This window comes from Pieris napi (genome assembly GCF_905475465.1).
Source record: "Pieris napi chromosome W unlocalized genomic scaffold, ilPieNapi1.2 SUPER_W_unloc_1, whole genome shotgun sequence".
NCBI lineage: Eukaryota > Metazoa > Arthropoda > Insecta > Lepidoptera > Pieridae > Pieris > Pieris napi.
In genome coordinates, this window is record NW_025920860.1 from 610,086 (window position 1) to 630,358 (window position 20,273).

At 34.3% G+C, this 20,273-nt stretch overlaps 3 long non-coding RNA genes across 3 annotated transcripts; 1 reads left to right on the forward strand and 2 right to left on the reverse strand.

Annotated features, from left to right (window-relative positions):
• Positions 1-3,794: 3,794 nt before the first annotated feature.
• On the reverse strand, positions 3,795-6,907 carry LOC125062924. Its single transcript, XR_007119370.1, has 2 exons — positions 5,092-6,907; positions 3,795-4,229 (listed from the first exon to the last, which is right to left on the reverse strand). It is a non-coding gene; the product is annotated as an uncharacterized LOC125062924 (long non-coding RNA).
• Positions 6,908-6,925: 18 nt separating this feature from the next.
• Positions 6,926-11,581, reverse strand: LOC125062925. The gene is made up of 3 exons (XR_007119371.1): positions 8,420-11,581; positions 8,021-8,193; positions 6,926-7,931 (listed from the first exon to the last, which is right to left on the reverse strand). It is a non-coding gene; the product is annotated as an uncharacterized LOC125062925 (long non-coding RNA).
• A 4,334-nt stretch (positions 11,582-15,915) lies between these two features.
• On the forward strand, positions 15,916-17,497 carry LOC125062942. Its single transcript, XR_007119430.1, has 2 exons — positions 15,916-17,259; positions 17,414-17,497. It is a non-coding gene; the product is annotated as an uncharacterized LOC125062942 (long non-coding RNA).
• Positions 17,498-20,273: the final 2,776 nt, after the last annotated feature.

Genomic DNA, 20,273 nt, shown 5'->3' on the forward strand with positions numbered 1-20,273 from the left:
AATTAATTATTTATTTATTATTAATTATTATTATTTTGCTATTTCGGGATCGACATAACTTCATTATATGTGCGTGTGTGTGTGTATACTGAGTAATAATTTTAAATGTACTTGTGTATTTTATCGATAAAATTTTGAATGTTATTCAAAATTAGCTGAGCCTAGATTTGCTAGGATCAGGGCTTGCACTTGCGCTGTGCACTATCCCAGACTTGCATACAGCGCAGGTCCGATTATACATTGATTTTGATGCAAGTGTAATTCGTGGCGTGGCATTATTTATCGGTACCTATTCAAATGCCACGTTAGCAGAAATGCTTGGTAAAATCAGCATTTTAATGTATATATGTTTAGTTAATTTAATCGATACTAATATTAAGAAGCTTTTTTTTTTATGTTTCTAACGAAAAAAATTTCAAAACTAGTGTATCGATTCCAAAACACTATTTTGCAATGATTATTAAGTGGATTTGATACTTTTATATATACGTAAAAACCCTTTTCTTTTAAAGTTGTCCATACACAAAAATGTATTTAAAATTCTATATTATGCTAAGTAATCGTTATCAGCTCATTAGCAAAACATTCGCGAACGTAGTTACGGTAGAATCGATACCTCATTTCTATTTTTACACTAATCATTACTCAGAACAAACATTTAAAGTCAAGGAATTAATTTTAGAACTTGTCGTACAATCCATACCAAACTGATATTATTTTGAGGAAAGTTTCAGGCTTGTAACGAATAACTCTAAGAGTGAGATCTATAGAGCGCACTTAGGCTTTGCTCAGACTTAACTATCGAGTTAAGACACAGTCGGTATTTATAGAGCAAACTGCGAATCTCTCCGAGTGTTAGCTTAGCTTAATCTCAAGTTCACGAAATCGACGACTTACCATAAACTTTGACTGTAAGCCTAACAAAAATAATGGCCCAAAATTTGCTTTACCATCATATCTTTTACTGGACTTTTTATTTTTGTCGGTTTTTAATGAACGGTGTTGCCATTTTATATCGGAGTTCCATAGACTTTGGGAAAAATAGAATTTGAATTCAAAGAAATGATAAATGATCTTGATAAATACCTATGAAATACATGAAATGAAATAATTACACATTATTGTGGTATTTATTGTTGTTTATTTATATTATTTATGTAAGTGTTCAAACCCCATTTTTGAGAAATCTTAAAAATAACTGGTGTGATATTGTATGTCACCTGGCAGCCCTGGCATATTATAGTGACTGACAACGAAATTCAAACTATAACCTAACCGATGTCTCTAGCTTCACATCTGTTATTTTAGTTTCCCTGAATCTTCTACCATTTATTAACTGAACACACTAAAAAATTGAGATAGAAGTGGAACATATGAAATTAAAAAATCAGTTAGAAATAGAATTTCTTCAAACTGCGCGGAAGCTGGGCGCGCACACTGCTAACAGATTAGTCGGATATGCTGATTCGAAAAAAGGCAATTTTTTTCGGGTAATCTAGAATTTTGATTTGGATCTATCGCTATAGATGCATGTACCCGATACCTTCTCTGTTGTATAAAAGAAATAATATTTATATGTAATGTCGTAATCTTCATTACTAAGAACTTATTCACTTCAAAAAAATAACTAAAACATTATTTTTGAGCGGTCGGCCAACAGGTGTGCAAGCTTTAAGCCCGATAAAAAGATTTATAAATTCCTAGATTTGTAAATTTTCCAAGAAATATGAACACAGCCAAAAGGAAGTTTGAAGAATTAGGAAGATCTAATACTCACCATGGCCTAAACAGTATAATCAGAGCTATTGACTGCACCCATATAAAAATTAATAGACCCAAAGGTATCGCTCACTCTGAAGCATACAGAAATAAAAAAGGGTAATTTTCTATAAATGTGCAAGCAATAATAGGGCCTGAAATGGTGAACTAGAAGGAGTTTTAGTAGGTGACAGCGGTTATCCAGCACTTAACTTCATGTTAACAACACTTTTAAATCCAATGACAAGAGCTGACAATAATTATAATTATTCGCAAATATGAACTAAGCATATTGTTGAAAGGTTTTTCGGAGTGTGGAAAAGGAAATTTCCATGTTTACAGCTAGGACTACTGTCAAAATTGACAAATACTAGTTATATATAATTATAGCTTGTGCTGTATTGCATAATATAGGTATACAGAGAGGGGATGGTTACGATGGTGACCTTGCTGACACCAGAAGTTGAATATATAATAAAGGGAACAAAATCAAATAATTATAAATGATATAATTGTTTGATTTTGTTCCCTTGGGCTGTAGGGTTCAAGTACACAGGCGCTAATGAAAGATTTAAGTTCGCGCCTGATAGATAGTAGCCGTGAATACGGCGAGGAAATGCTGCCGGCATTAATTGTACATTGCCACACCAAACTTTTAAAATTTAAAGTTATGTATTATTATAAATTTACAATTATTTTACATAATTTTAAATTTAACCGACGTTTCGCGTGCTTTACAGCGAGCGTGGTCACGGTGGTCGGTGACTGAAGACAAAAGGTGTTGAATGTCCAAAAAAGTATCACAGCTGTAGAAAAAGTTGCATTATCTGAGATTATTATTTTGAGATTTTAATTTGGACATTATTGGATCCCAGGCGTTTGACAATTTTAGGCCGTCTTCTCTATTGAAATTGGGGTGTTTTTTTGATTTCAATGGCTTCGCGTACCAATCTTGGGAAGAATCTTTTTTCTTTCGCAACTACTTTCGGTTGGTCAAAGCGTATGTAGTGATTAGGCCTGTCTAGTGTGTGTTCACAGACTGCTGATTTTGTGTGTCGCAATGTGTTCTTTGAGTCTGCTGGACATATTGCGTTTAGTTTGCCCTATGTAAGACAGGCCACAGTCGCAATCCAGTTTGTATATACGTGCATCTTGCAACGGGGTGTTACTTTTGATTGGTCTTAGGAATTAAAATAAAATAAATAAAATATGTTTATTATGGAACATAAGATACATGTATCACTTATTCCACGTCATTGAATTTGAATTTGTAGGCATCCCTACTCATCGGCAAAGAAGACAGAGGGTGTAGGCCGAGAGAAAAAGCCGGCGTAAAAAACTCTCGGTACTCTTTTAAAATAGCAAATCATCAAACAACACTTATTTTAAAACAAATATCGCAAATTAATTAGAAGTAGCCTGTCTAGCCCTTTTATCAACTAGATAATCGTTAACTTTATAGTAAGCCTTTTTACACAGCTTTTCTTTAATTTATTAAAAGGCAGAGATAGAAGAGCCTCTGGGATTTTATTAAAGAAGAGTATCCCTTTTCCCAAAAAAGAATTACTAACTTTAGATAGTCTAGTACGGGGAAATTGCAGCCTGCGTTTGTTCCACACGGAATTAACATTGTGCGTGAACAGCTTGCTAGTTAGTGGACTGTGGAAAGTGTGTTTAAAATTTATATGTATTTAATGTCAGGAGTATCTGAATAGTAAATGTAATGTATGTATAAGCAAGCTGCACTAGATGACTAAATATATGAGAGGGTGAGACGTAAGAACCTAACAACCCTACGGATCCCTAAGCCCTACAGACGTACCCTAACACATAAATAGTGAATATATAAATATATAAATAAGTACGGGATGTCTGCACCAAGAGACCTAAGGTAACAGACGGAGCCCTACGGGTAGGATCAAAGGTTCGAGGTAGTGGGATTATCTCAAAGCTACCGGGCAGGCTCACCACGATAATCAAGGGCTTGAAGTAGTCTTCGTCACTTTGAGAGGAAGCGAGAAATGAACAAGACAGAGCAATATTCAAATCTGATTTATTGTTATAAAACAATATCTTAAATACTAATTACACCTATTCACACATACATGGTATTTTTCTAGTGAGCTGTTGGTGTATCGCGCAACCTCAGCTATTAAAATATGGAACACATATGAACCGTGTCAACAGCTGATTAAAATATAATTAAAATTGCTATTCAGCTGCTAATATTTAGCACACACAGGATCCATGTCAGTAGTTCGCTTATGTTCAAATGATGAAATCTGAACATTCTGGCGCCCCACAGAGTCTGCAAAGGCTGGTACAGCTGCAGAGTCTCCTGCACGCGCGTTGTGGAAGCAGGTTGTTGCCTTAGTTAGAATCTTCACTCACGTTCGATGACCATAGACCCCTCTGTTGTGTTGGCACCACATCTTCAACCGCCTTCATGTCGCTGTCTGTTATTCGTGATACTGAAAGTAATTAATTTTACTAACGTTAAAATAATCTTGAAATGGTAAAATTCAAATGAAAACATTTTAAAATAGTTCATGTATTTAAAAATGTGCTGAACAATGCAGTTATTTATTAATTAACTGCATGTTTTTCCCTCCGCGACACAAAATAATTTTCTTTTAGTCTAGTTAATCGTTTTAATGTTATTTGTTAAATTAACAGCTTTGTTCCGTTGCATATAGAAGGCGTTTGTTTATAATTATTAATTCAATGGCTATAGGTAATAAGTATCTATATGTGTTGCGTAAACATACTTGTATTTTCTGCATTCGCTTATAAAGTGTGAATAGGTGACATTAAATACTAATAATATGTTTGTATACTTATTTGTAATATGTATACACATATATATATATTATAAATTTGTCTTTATTTTTCGTTTATCCATTTGGATGTGTCGTGTTGTAAATTGTTGTATGGCGGCTGTCGCCCAAGTCGTCGTCTTTGCCTTTTAAATGTATTTGTATTTATTTGTAATGTAGTTGTATAGTTTTGTAATGTATAAATGTATTTGTCAGGCGGCTGTCGCCCTAATGTATAAGTATTTGTATTGTTTATTCTATTCTAGTAAACTTATCACTATTTTTGTATACATACATAATATTTTCATAAATATATTGCGAGGGAAAGGTAAGTATATTAATTTCCTTGAATTGATCTCTAAGAGATTCCCTACATTTTAAATTAAAGATTGCACGAATAGCCCTCTTCTGCAGGATGAAAATAGAAATTGCTGAATCTTCTTGTGCGGCTTGAAAATTGTATGAGAATAGAAGCTCGTTTTAGGATCCGGCTAATTCTATCTGTAACTCCCTTTACCTGTGTCTTGTTATTGTTTCTGTGATGCAGCCGGGGGACGCGCAGCTTGTTTCGGTGTAGCACCTGTTTGACATGCTGTAGTTCCTCCTCGAGGTGGGCAGCATCACAAAGACGTTGGGCTCTCTGGAACAAACATTTACCGACAGAAAGCAGTTGTGAAGGGTGGTCGGAGGCGGTGGTGGTTGAGGTACCTGTCTGTGTGGGTTGCCTTTCTGTGTATTGTGTGACCTAGTGTGCCATCTGCTTTGCGTATAATTAAAATGTCTAAAAAGGGCAGACAGTTGTTGTTCTCTTGTTCAACAGTAAATTTAATGTTATTGTGTATTGAATTTAAATGTGCTAGAAATGCAGATATTTTGTCATTGCGGAGTACTACAAACATGTCATCGACATATCTCTTGTACAGACGAGGTTTAACCGGGGCATTGGCCAGAGCTCTCTCCTCAAAGTCCTCCACGAAGATGTCAGCGACTATAGGTGACACTGGAGAACCCATGGCCACTCCATCAACCTGCACATAGAACTCATCTTTCCACATTAAGTATCCTGACGTGAGACAGTGTTTTACAATATCTACATAATCTGGTGACATGTTCTGTTCCCTAAGTCTTTTTGCAATTATATCTAGGCAGTCATTTAGTGGTAAGTTTGTAAATAGTGACTCAATGTCAAAACTCACCATGGTTTCATTGTGGAGTAATTTGAGAGCTCTCAATGTTTCCACAAAATGGTAAGAGTCCTTAACATGAGCACTAGTGTGCCCCCTGAGAGGGGATAATATTGACACTAAGTGTTTGGCTAATTTGTATGTGGGTGAGTCGATATGACTGACTATGGGTCTTAAAGGATTGTTGTGTTTGTGTATTTTTGGCAATCCATACATTTTTGGAGGTTTTACGCAGGCTGTTGTTAAAGATTTGACGTCTAGTGACAGTGTTTCAGAATATTTAGTAAGGAGGCTAGATGTTTGTTTTATTACCTTGTTTGTGGGATCTTTATCAACTTTTTTATAGGTATTGCGTTCCCTTTGTCAGCTCGGAGTACTACCAAATCTTCGTTCGCCTTTAGCTCCGCGAGAGCCTTCTCGAGAATTTCTTCGTGAGGGATTTTTCGCTGTGCCGTTGCAAAATTTAAGCCTTTATTTAATACCTCGAGGCTCGATGGTTTGTTTATACAAGTTTTGTTTTGACAGATTGATGACAGTGACATTTTGACTAGTATCGGGTGTGTCATTTAAAGTCGCGACGTTTGACAGTTGTCTATTAGTGTTCTGTGCTAGTTTTTCAAACTTTTTTTTATTTGTATGACTTTGCAGTTATTGAATTTGTTGTGAGCCCAAGTGTTTAAGATGTTTATGCACTGCCTCCAATCTGTTTACGATAATATCTCACGTAGTATCTCAATCGTTTATCGTACACAGTAGGGGATGATGTTGTGGTCTCCGCATCTTTTAAGAAAATTTATGGATGCTAGGAGACGAGATGCCTTTTGTTTTCTTGAATTCCAGTCGTCTAATTTTGTTTGCATTTTCCAGTCCGTACTGTTGCACATAGTATTGTCTTTTATTAACATAACCTTTACACATTTAAAGAAAACACTTTTTAACCGGATTAACAATTATTTTACATTTAACCGACGTTTCGCGTGCTTAACAGGGTGCGTGGTCACGGCACAGAACACAATTACCCAAAGGAAGAACGGCGACTAGGCTAGGAACACAGATTCTAAGATACGCGAATGTATACGCGCCACCTATAATTATCAACCCACCCAAAACTACATGTGGCGGCAATATTTGAATATCTGGCGGCAAAAATTTGAATTGCCGGCTGGTCCAGGTTCCCCAGAAAATTATTAATAATATTTAACAAATGAACTTGAAATAAAACAAAAACGTTTTCTCATTGAATTGTTATTTATTTCACTTTTATGGATGCTTGGACACGAAATCAACATAATTTTGTAATGTTCGTACCTAGGTAATTCAAATGAAAAGTTTCTTCGCTACTTCTTCTCTACAAATGAATAATTTACATAAACCACAGTAACTTGTTCATGAGTCTTTACAAGAGGAAGCAAGCACCAACAAAATAATTATTATTTATGCATAATTATCTTCATCTTGCGTTAGAGCGCAGATGCCGATGCTTCATCTGCAAACAATCTGTTTTTTAGTATACAAAATCTTTTCACATTTTTTATCACATCACAAAATTTTTTATGCAATCAAAATTTACATTTTGGAGCACCATTTCCTTTGCAATTGTTTTTAAATTACGCGTTTGTGACTATTTTCTAATGTCGAATTTATTAATCTTTAATTTATTTGCATAGTGCAAACAACTCTCACAATTATTAACTGCGCAATTAATTATTAAAATGCGCAATTTCTGGGTTGTGAAACTGACAATAATGTCTCATAGTTATTCATTACGACACTATTGTCAGTTTCACAATTTCATCCTGTGGTCCCAATATGTGCCCACAGTTGCCCCTTATGCAGCCAAACAAATTTTCTAATGGATCTTGCTGTAACCGTCTTGTAGCCAGGCTCTTTATACCCTCGTTAGCGAATTGCTTAAACAGCCGCTCGACGCCATTAATGGTCCAAATCCAACCTTCCTGTGATGGGGGTGTTCGCAGAGACCCCATAAATTTCAATGTTTTCAAAAAATATTTCATATTCTGAAATAATTTGTGGTGTGGGCTTTTCGCTGTCAAGTTTGTGGAGAAAATTTTTCCTCGCCGCAAGTCTGCTGAGTCGCTATTCAGGGCGTCAAAAAGCTTGTCCATATGTGATATCACATTTGCAGTAACAGCAGCTTCTGTACTGAGCGCGCCTGGAAATAAGAAATAAAAATTGATTAATAATGTAATAGAACTAATGAGCTATCTTATGACACATTTCTTCTACACCATCATTACATACCATCAGCTATCTTTGCATAAAGTCCGCTGCCACTGTGTGGCTCAAAACTTGTGCAGCTAGTTTGACGCACATTTTTTGTTTTGCATTTCTTTGTGAAAGCAGGAGCGAACACAAAATTTGGGGTTTGTTGTCGATTTCAAAGAAATCTTTTATGTGTGACCATTTGGCCACACCTGTAAATAAACCAAAAGTAATTTTTAATTGAGGCAAGTACTTGGATGATAAGCGTAAATAAAATATTGTAAAACTAAAAGCTTACCAGCTAAAGAGCCTTTTCATTTTTAATAGGAAAATTTGAATTATCTTAAAATTAAATGGCTTTTAGCAGCTCGTGCAAGTAAGTGCCCTAAGTGTTACAAAATTTATGATATTTTAGTTTAAACAGTCACATGAACATACCTTTTCCTTTCTTGTCTTCAGATGAAATGTTAGTAGTGCACTCAATGTCATCTCTTTGTTATGCACTGTTATGTATGGGCGCTCCACAGTTGCACCCAAGATTTACAGTGCTCGTCTATTTACACCATCCATGTCACAGACAGTGGCAGATAATTATATTAATGCCTGATGCAAAACATTGCTGTAAGATCTGAAAGAAAAGCACTGCAAGCCTGTCCGCTGTTGAAAAGCCAATTGAGAAGAAATGTGCGATCGGTTGTTTTACTGTTTTCCTTATGCCAGCAACCATAAAACTAGGGCATAGGATGCCACATTGGGGGAAATTCCTTGTGCCCCATGATCTTGGTATCCATCAATGACATCTTCCTTTGGGTTATGATCGAAGTGTTTCTTTAATGATATTTCATCTTACATTAGAATATAATTATTGTCCGATGGCTGCTGTGTTTATAAAAATTGTTGGAGTACTTCCAGTACTGGCTGGGTAATACCTACAGCAAAAGGCACTCTGTTCAGTTGTAGGGTGCCTGGAGATGGTAAATAAAATAATCTCCTCAACAAGCGGTAACAAGTTGGTGACCTTTTAAATAGCCTCAAGGCTACAATTTTTTCCTCCTTTGTCCATCTCCTTCCAGTGGTTTTTTAATTATAATTTCTTAATTGCCCTTGGAGCAAAAGATCGAATCTCGGTGAGATTTTCTCTGAAAGTTTTCGTAAGCAGTTGCTTTCTGTGAAAGCATTTAATTGCAGTTTGAGTTTCATGTCCTTTTTCCCACTCCGCAGTTGGCAAACACTGTGTATATATTTCAAGCATTTTTTATAAGTGTTGTTTTCTTTGTCAGTTTTCTCAGATTCAAGAACATCCGTTGTTGATTGGAAATTTCCAATCTCCCTCAAAGGAACGGAACTGTATTCACATACTGTGAATACGGAATGGAATACACCTCATCATAAGGACGCAGTGTGCCAAGACGTACAGCAAAAGGATTTTGTTCTACTGGTTGTAAATACAAGTGCTCTTCAAAACTAACATTGGATAATCAAGATTCGGAGGAGTTTGTGAAATACTATTCATATGAAACGAGCATTGAACAAGATGTTCATTTGATGGGATTAATCACGAAAGCTGAAATCATGAGACACCAACCGCGTGACAACTCACAGAAACCGAAACCTCGGTCTGCCTCATTTGTGTATCATTTACCTGCTGCTAATGGAGTGAAGCATAAGGTTTGCAAGGCTACATTTTTGAATACCTATGACATAAAGGTGACAAAAGATAAAAGAACACATAAAATGTTACCCTACTCATGAAAGCCACTACTCAAACGAGACATATACTTATTTGGATCCTAGGCTGACAATAAAATAGATGCATACTGCTTTCAAGACTAACTATCCTGGAATGAATGTTACGTACAACCTGTACTACTCTATTTTCAAACAGCATTTTGATCTTCAATTTGGTCGACCACAGGTAGATACCTGTATAACATGTGAACAGCTGAATGTCACTATATCAAACTCTCATGTGAGTGAGAGTGTGAAAAAGCAAGCCGAAATAGACTTGAAAGTGCATAAAGCACGAGCAAACAAATTTTATACTACTATAAAGAACACTAAAGATTTGTGTCAACAAAGAGATGACATGGTTGGTTGTATGTTTGCTTTGATTGTATGCAGAATTTGCCCCTCCCCCACATACCGGTACAAGATGTATTTTACCTGCGACAGCTATGGGTCAATGAATTTATTAACAACCCTGTGAGAAGTACATTCAAACTACTTATTGCCTATAGATTTTTTTTTTAAATAATTTATTTCATAACCATGGATACAGAGTCTTTCAGTCGGAATCATAGAATTACATAAGGTCCTTAAAAGTATGTAATGGTAACGTGCCATACCATAAATAATAAATATAATATTAGCATAAACATTCTTAAGTAATTACGTTAATACAAATTGTAATTATATCCAAATTCCAAATTAAGTATAATATATTAAAACTAAATAACTTAACACAAAACTATTCTATACAATTGGAAATATTTCAACTAACTCTATGTAATTAAATTTGTTCAACTGTGTTTGAAATAAATTTAAACACAGGTAAGAAAAAAGCACGATAAGATAGTAAATCTTGAGGGCGGCGGGGAACACTTAATGAATTTTCTTCTGCGACATCACTAATGACACTTGCAAGTAATAAACGTTGGATGTTAAACGTTTCGCATTCAAACAAGACATGCTTTATATCGGCATTTTCCTTTGAACAATATGTACAATTATCATCAAGAATGATTTTCTTCCTCTTGAGATGTGCTGGAACACAGCAGTGTCCTACACGTAAGCGATTAATGCACGTTATGAACATCCTATTAATGTATTTGAAGCTGTTATACCACGGGATCATTGGTAAATCTCTCTGTATTTCTGAGTACCATTGTCCTTTATTTAATACCTCTGTATTGTAGTTCCAATATTCTTTCCATCTTCTCTTGAGATGAATCTTTATCTGCGTATAATAGTCTGTGAAAGGCACTTTGAAAGAGTCTGTTAAATCATCGTCATGGTCCCGACGAGTCGCCTCGTCCACAACCTCATTGCCAGTTATACCACTGTGGGAGGGTACCCATACAAATTCTACATGCTTTTCTAAATTGTACAGTAAATCCTTAATTTTATATACAATATAATTCTGTTTATATCCTACAATTACCCAATGCTGTTAAAACACTCTTAGAATCACTTACAACCAAAATATTTACATTACTATTTACATATGTTAAAGCAGCTAATATTGCCCAAGCCTCAGCAGTGAATATACTACAAGTTATAGGTAATCTCAAGCATTTAGTTAATTTCATTTGTGGGTCATAGAATGCTGCCTTAACAGTCTCACATTTGGAACCATCAGTATATATAATATAAAACTCTGATTTATCACTTAGAAATAGTAAAAACTCAAACTTATTTTTAACAGAGTCTAAATTACATTGAATATTTAAGTAGTTCAGTAAAGAGTTATAAGGGCTATTGTAAATTGGCCACTTATTACTTGTGAGCATATTATTTAAAGAAAAACGCTTTTTACCGGATTAAAGTTATGTATTATTATAAATTTACAACTATTTGGCATAATTTTAAATTTATCCGACGTTTCGCGTGCTTTACAGCGTGCGTGGTCACGGTGACTGAAGACAAAAGATGTTGAATGTCAAAAAGTATCACAGCTGCAGAGAAAGTTGCATTATCTGTATTTATTTCCCCGGAGTTGGTATCGACTAAAAGATGGAGGGTTTTGGCAAAAATGGCTCACGGTGTCCTCTATTTTCGCGGATTGTTTTTCTTTTTGAGATTTTAATTTGGATATTATTGGATCCCAGGTGTTTGACAATTTTAGGCCGTCTTCTCTATTGAAATTGGGGTGTTTTTTGATTTCAATGGCTTCGCGTACCAATCTTGGGAAGAATCTTTTCTCTTTCGCAAGTACTTTCGGTTGGTCAAAGCGTATGTATTTTTACAACTATTTGGCATAATTTTAAATTTATCCGACGTTTCGCGTGCTTTACAGCGTGCGTGGTCACGGTGACTGAAGACAAAGGATGTTGAATGTCAAAAAGTATCACAGCTGCAGGAAAGTTGCATTATCTGTATTTATTTCCCCGGAGTTGGTATCGACTAAAAGATGGAGGGTTTTGGCAAAAATGGCTCACGGTGTCCTCTATTTTCGCGGATTGTTTTTCTTTTTGAGATTTTAATTTGGATATTATTGGATCCCAGGTGTTTGACAATTTTAGGCCGTCTTCTCTATTGAAATTGGGGTGTTTTTTGATTTCAATGGCTTCGCGTACCAATCTTGGGAAGAATCTTTTCTCTTTCGTTGTAAATTTATAATAATACATAACTTTAATCCGGTAAAAAGCGTTTTTCTTTAAATGTTATGAGTTATTTTAATCAAAGACAATACTAAGCATATTATTTGTCAAGTTTTTAATATATGACATTGTGGTTGGAATTTCAGGTAACAAGCCTGAAATCAGTGTATTTATTGAGATGCTGCTTGCTTCAATTGCCTGAGTTATTTCTACAGGATAAGAGACTCTACCAAGGATAACACTGTTCTCATTTGCCAGCTCCTTCAAACAAAATCGCTCAGCCAACTGTAAGCGTCGCAAGCACAGTGGAGGTATACAGTTTTCTACTTCCATACTGTTTATAGGAGTGGTGCGCATAGCTCCACTTATTACTCTCAGTCCAATATTTTGTATTACATCCAGTTTTCTTAGTAATGTACTATTTGCATTCATATAAGCTAAGGAACTGTAGTCAAAATGACTTCTGACTATGCTTTTGTACAGCATGTTCAAAGTTTTTGGATCTGAACCCCAAAAAGTACCTGCCAAACTTCTCATTACATTAATGCTTTTCATGGCATTTTGGCATATGTACTGAATGTGTTTATCAAATTTTAATTTGTCATCCACTACTACACCAAGAAATTTATGGTGATTAACTATAGGGATTTTATCATTGTTATAGGAAATATTTACTGTTGTGCAAATGGATCTTTACTGAATACTAAAACTGAGCTTTTCTCTGAACTTATTTCTAATTTCAAAAAAATTCTGTAATAAGTCTGAAGTTTATTTAATGCAGTGTTTATGCTATTAACCGCTATGTTTAAACTTTGATTTTCACTATACAAAAGTATGTCATCTGCAAATTGCAATATTTTAACCTGGGGTATATTTACATAATCCAGTATTTGTGATGTATACAAGTTATACAACAATGGTGACAAAGTTGCACCTTGCATTGTTCCTTTATTGGCCTGTTTAGGTCCATGTAACTTATTATTAAATTTAACATATATAGTCCTGTTGTGCAGGAAATTGAAAATCCAATTTAGAGTTTTTCCTGGTATACTCAATTTATGTAAAATTTTGATTAGGCTCTCAATATCAACATTATCAAATGCACCCTTAACATCTAAGAAGACACAAACAACATTAAAGTGACTAATCTTAGCTTTTTTGAGATCAGCAATGAAAGATACAAAGCTTTCAGAGCAACTTCTACCTTTCCTGAATCCAAACTGAATATCTGGTAACTTTCCTTCCGATTCGGCAAAATAATCTAATCTTATCTTTAGCATGTTCTCAAAGAGTTTACCTAAACACGATGATAATGAAATGGGTCTGTATGATGATGGATTATTTGCAGTTTTATTTGGCTTTAAGATGGGAATGATGCACTGAGTTTTCCATGAATCTGGTATTAACAGGTTTTCCCATAGTATATTATAAATATTTAATAAGATTTCTATAGCATTAGGATGTAGTTTTTTTATTAAAATATATGGTATATTATCCAACCCTGGTGTTGTATCTTTTCTGCTTTTGAGGGATATGTACAATTCATTTAATGTAAATGGTTTATTCAGAAAGGAATTACTGTTATTTTCAGATGAATCATTTAAAATACCACTTACATTGTTTAAATTTATTTGATTTGAATCAGAGATGTTATCTAGGAATGAAGGCACCCATTCATCATTGAAAAATCTATCATGACATGAACCTATTCTCTTGAACCTTTTCATGTAACCCCATATTCTAGAAACAGGTGTCATTCTATCGAAACTACTACATAAGTTGTGCCACGAATGAATACTTTCTTCTTTAAGTATTCTTTTCTTTTGAGCATCTGCTTTTTTGTACTCTATAAAATTAGAAATGCTAGGTGAAGCTCTATACTGTATCAGGGCTTTTTTGGACTTTCGAACTGCATCATCACATGTTTGGTTCCACCAGGGAACAGGTTTCCTCATGACTTTCACAGTTTGTCTAGACTTTTGTTTAGGTATAGTAATTGATCTGATGTCACACAAAATATTTATAAAATTATTGTATAAAGCAATTGGTTCTGTATTTTCAGTGTCTAACTGACAAAAAGATGTTTCAGATAAATTATAATATTCAGTCCAATCAGCCTTAAAATATATGTATTTTTCTTCCACAGGCCGGACTTCATATGTGGATGGTTTTACATTGACAACAACCTGAGTTGGATAGTGGTAGCTGCCCATTGAATCATCATGAATTCGCCATTCACAAAGAGGAGCTATTGCTGGGTTAACCAAAGTAACATCAATAGCAGATGCATTTCTGTTTGGAATTTGAACAGTTGTAGCACTCCCATCATTCAAAATACACAAGTCTAGTTCATCAATGAGATTGTATAAACTATTGCCTCTACTATTATTTGATTGACATCCAAAAACTATATGGTGTGCATTTAGATCTCCCATTATTATACATGGCTTAGGTACTTCAAGTAAAACCTTTTTCATTGTGCGAATATTAAACCTTTTAACATCACTATTGTGAGGGCAATATACACAAAGAATGTGCAATTTGCCCATAGATGTTTCTACGGCTACACATATTTTGAACGGATTCATGAAAAGTAGTGTTAACTATATCATACTGTAAATTTTGTTTGATTAGTATACCCACACCATTATGGGTATTAACTGAATTTTTATGTATAAAATTATATGGTGCAAAGTTTGGAATTATACTAGTGCTTTTAAGCCAAGTTTCATTTAATAAACAGATATCAATATTATGTTTCGATAAAAATTATTCAATAAGGCTTTCTTACTCTGTAAGTTTTGTATATTAAACTGTGCTATGTTTAAAAATGTATCCATTATTTAGTTTAATAAATTAGCTAAAAGTATTTCTTTGATTTTTTTATTTGTAATGGGTGTGTCGATTTTATCATTACCCAGAGTAATAAGAGATTTTACTATGGCGTTAATGATAATGTCGTTATTGAGAATTTGCTGTGCATTGAACGGGCCTGTAGTCACATTTTTATTGTTTGGCTTAGTAATAGCCGGAAACTCTTTAGGGTCTAACATCTGAGGGGCTATGGGAGCTGTACTCACCACAGTGGCATAACTTCTGTTGAGAATAAGATATTTACTCTTTTTTTCCTCCATGTTCTTCTTTTTAATGGGGCAATCCCTGGAGATTGCCAAATGATTGCCATTACAGTTAATACAAATAATGTCATCTACTTCACACTCCTTGTAGGAGTGCCGGCCGGAACATGACGAGCACATTTGCTCTCCGCGACAAACTCGAGCTGAGTGATTGAATTTGAAACATCTGAAGCATTGCAGCAGTGGTGGAATGTATATGTGGATCGGGTATCTGAACATCTGTATATATGCATATTGGGGCAGCATTGTGGCAGCAAAAGTCACTGAAATCGTGCCGAGCGGGACCAGTTTTCCGTCAACTTTTTTCATGAATCTTTTAACGGAAATCACTTCCGTGTCGCACATTATGTTCTTATATATTTCCGCATTTGCTAGCTCCTTGGGCACATATCGTATGACGCCCGTGGCTTCAGTCAGGTGAGATGGTATAAAAGCTTTAAGTTTGTGTCTTCCTAAAAACTGTCCAGTTTTAGGAAATTATTGGCCGGAGCTGGTTTTTAAAAGTGATGCCTATTTTGTGAGCATTCACTCGGTGTACGCCCACTATTCCTTTAACATTGTCCGTGAATAATTTAGTTAACGTGATGGGATTTTTGTTTCCTAACTTTTCATTTTCGTGTGATTCTACATAAACCACACAATCCGTGCTATGGTTGTCTGGAAATTGTCTTTTATAGTTTGGTTTGGTAAACACTTTATAGTTTTCATTAGTCACCTCTAATTTTCTTTTCTTGGCGTCTTTGTCACCGGGGGCCCGTCCCCCGGCGCTGTTTTCACTCATTATTATCTACTATTTACAAAATGTTACAAATTTTCTATTTACAGAAAAAAAAAGAACAATTATATACAAAAAATAATAATTATTGAAAAAACGCAAAATTTAAAACACCCGCTTAGTTTGACTTCCCGCCAAAAAGTCTTGTTTAGATAAGTGCAAATTGCAATACTTTCGTCATTATATACCTACTGGAGAGCATAAATCGAGCGCCTGTCCTAAGTGCATTGAAGGGTTAGCCTTATATATCAATAAAAAAATATTAGTTAAGGTTGATCATTTTATAATAAGTTTAAAAAGTTGATTTTAAAAAGTTTATTTCTTAAATTATAAGGCTGATGAAGAGACTCCATCATGTTTAAGTTTTTTAGTGTTAAAAGGGCTGTGTTTAGTTTATTTAAGATTTAGCTAATTAAAATATATGTATAGTGTATACACTTATGTTTTTTTTATTTATTATTAAGTTAATTGCATATATTAAAGCTGACAATCACATTCATAAGCATATGATATACAAATTCCAGCACTCAAACATTTATGCGTCAAAATGACGTATGCGGTATGGTTATCTTTCTAGGGTTAAATCGACGACTGGCTTTGTGACTTGGACCTGGGTCCTGGACCAATCCCGTATAAGACCTACGCATTCCCGAAAGACTGACGTTTTGTGATTTGGTTATTTTGGCTTTGTTACATGGACCGCTTGGAGATATCAATACTTATCGAAAGTGACATAATGGAGAATATAGAGAGAGTTCTATCTTCAATAGAAAACATTGAAAGGGTAGGAACTGCAGCCAATATGAATCCACGAATGCCTTAAGTGTTGTATATGTTCGGAACGAATACAACCAAAATCCTTCCATCCTGTACGGTGAGAATGAATTCAAAAGAAGGAACCGTATTTTGAAACACACGGTATTAAATGTGATCCTGCCGCTGATCATTACAAACTTGCAACCTTATAACAACAGAGGATCGCTAAACCTACCGCAATTGCAAATACTTATTGCATTAAGGCATAAAAATGCAACTGGATGTTTTCAGGTAATATTGTGTTCATAAATATGTATGGGTTTTCAATTTGATATATTATACCTATGTATCAAATGATTTTAAATACATATGTTGAAGACATTTGTCTTCTGACTTTCAGAAACATAACATACATGTGACTAATAATAATTAATTGACATTACAGATGGTGTGTGGTGATCTGAACAGCATAAGCCAATCTACAGTCTGTTTAATTATAAATAAAGTCTCTGCAGAGTTGAGTAAATTACTACCTAGATTTGTAAATTTCCCAAGAAATATGAACACAGCCAAAAGGAAGTTTGAAGAATTAGGAAGATCTAATACTCACCATGGCCTAAACAGTATAATCGGAGCTATTGACTGCACCCATATAAAAATTAATAGACCCAAAGGTATCGCTCACTCTGAAGCATACAGAAATAAAAAAAAGGTATAGGTACAGAGAGGGGATGCTTATGACGATGGTGATCTTGCTGACACCAGAAGTTGAGTAACACAGAAACAATGAAAGATCTCTTACAGGTCTAGCATTCCGACAATCTGTGATTGCACAATTTAACTAGGTAATTGGTTTGGTAATAAAGAATATCAAAACAAAACTTGTTTCATTTTAATCATTTATTTTTTGATTCTTTTTTTAACTGTAAAATTTCTAATACTAATTTATATTTTTGTTGAAGAATTTCTATTTCTAACTGATTTTTTAATTTCATATGTTCCACTTCTATCTCAATTTTTTAGTGTGGTCAGTTAATAAATGGTAGAAGATTCAGGGAAACTAAAATAACAGATGTGAAGCTAGAGACATCGGTTAGGTTATAGTTTGAATTTCGTTGTCAGTCACTATAATATGCCAGGGCTGCCAGGTGACATACAATTTCACACCAGTTATTTTAAGATTTTAAAAAAATGGGGTTTGAACACTTACATAAATAATATAAATAAACAACAATAAATACCATAATAATGTGTAATTATTTCATTTCATATATTTCATAGGTATTTATCAAGATCATTTATAATTTCTTTGAATTCAAATCCTATTTTTCCCAAAGTCTATGGAACTCCGATATAAAATGGCAACACCGTTCATTAAAAACCGACAAAAATAAAAAGTCCAGTAAAAGATATGATGGTAAAGCAAATTTTGGGCCATTATTTTTGTTAGGCTTATAGTCAAAGTTTTTGGTAAGTCGTCGATTTCGTGGACATGAGATTAAGCTAAGCTAACACTCGGAGAGATTCGCAGTTTGCTCTATAAATACCGACTGTGTCTTAACTCGATAGTTAAGTCTGAGCAAAGTCTAAGTGCGCTCTATAGATCTCACCCGTACACTTAGGGTGAGATCTATAGAGCGCACTAAACAAAGTTTTTCGTAAGTAAAGTCTGAGCAAAGTCCAAGTGCGCTCTATAGATCTCACCCTTATTCTTTTAAAATAGGTTTACAATATTTTGTTACATTTGTTAAATAATTATATGTGAAGACAATGTACTCTTAGAATAAACTACTATACTAAAAAAGTTTGTATACATGTTCCTCACATAATTACAAATATCGAAACCGTAGAATATTAACATTAAAGAGTAATAAAAATAATAAAAAAACACAACAAAACAGTGTGTGAGATAAAATAAAAAAATTTCATTTGTAGCATTATAAATTTAAAAAAAAATAACAAAAATATGTTAAAGCAAAAAATCAGCAACCAATTTGATTTTGTCCAGGCTCTATGATTGTCCTATGGAGCAGGACCAGCATGTTTCCAAGCAATCTTATCTTGAAAATAATCCTCTAATTTGTAATATGCTTGTTTACAAAGTGTACTTTTACTACTCGTGTCGCCAGTCTTATTTATTTAAGACCCAACCTAATAGGATACGTTTTCCAAAAACGTCTGTATCATTATTCATCTGCTAATGATCTAGCCATACATTTATCTCCTCTATGATAAATGGACTGAACATGGGTTGCGGACGCATTCTATGACTAAACGAATTTAGTTTGGGATATACTCGTATTTAGCGAAAACGGGCTATTATAAAAAAAGAAAATTAATTATTTTTAATTCGTTTAACACAATTTACTGTCATACGACAGGATTTTGATACATTTTATAGCTATTAGGGCTTATAGTATATACTATTATTACATATTTATGTTATCAACACTTTTTAATACACTTCTTATAAGTAGTAACATATAAAAATATAATAACTTTTACACATTTTATTTATTTGTGGCAAAATCAAAGTGCCTAACTCACACCCTAAATGGGGTCACACACAATTAATATATATGTATGTATATATTCTATCGAACTTGCTTCATTCTATATTTGAACGTATCGATGCAATCTTTCCAAAAATTAAGGCTGGTCCATCTCATTAAAATTATGCTAACATTATTTAGTACTCGTGTATAATTAAATAAGACGTGGTCAAGATGGCCTTCTGTCATAAGCAGGGCTATAAGATGAATTATTTGGCATATCAGAGTACAGCGTTGCGGATCTCATCCCTGAGTTCGTAGGTTCGATCCCCGACAATGGACGAAATTTGAGGAAACCGGCATGTCTCAGTGTCAAAATTTACAACATGTCAGATAGAAGACTAAACACCTACTTGTCTATGAAAAAAATAATGTGTGTGTACTTCTTTGGCGTAACAAGATAAAAAGCTTTTCATAAATTTTATCTTTCGCCTTATTCAACGTTTGTAGAAAAAAACACACTATCAATAGAAAAAAGGTATTTAATACATTGTAAGTTTTATTATAAAGTATTACCTAGTTAAATATCACAAAAACTAAAATATTGACTATGGCTATCTTCAGGGTGTCGGTTTTTTGTGACGGTGTGCGCGCGCATCGCAGAAATTTACTTTCATAATTTTTCCCTAACGCACCAAAAGAAGTATAACTTCAAAAAATTATCAAAGAAATGAACTGTGGCCAAAACCCATATAGAGTGGTGGCGCCACTGGATATTTTTTAATAGACTTTTTGAAGTTGTACTTCTTTAGG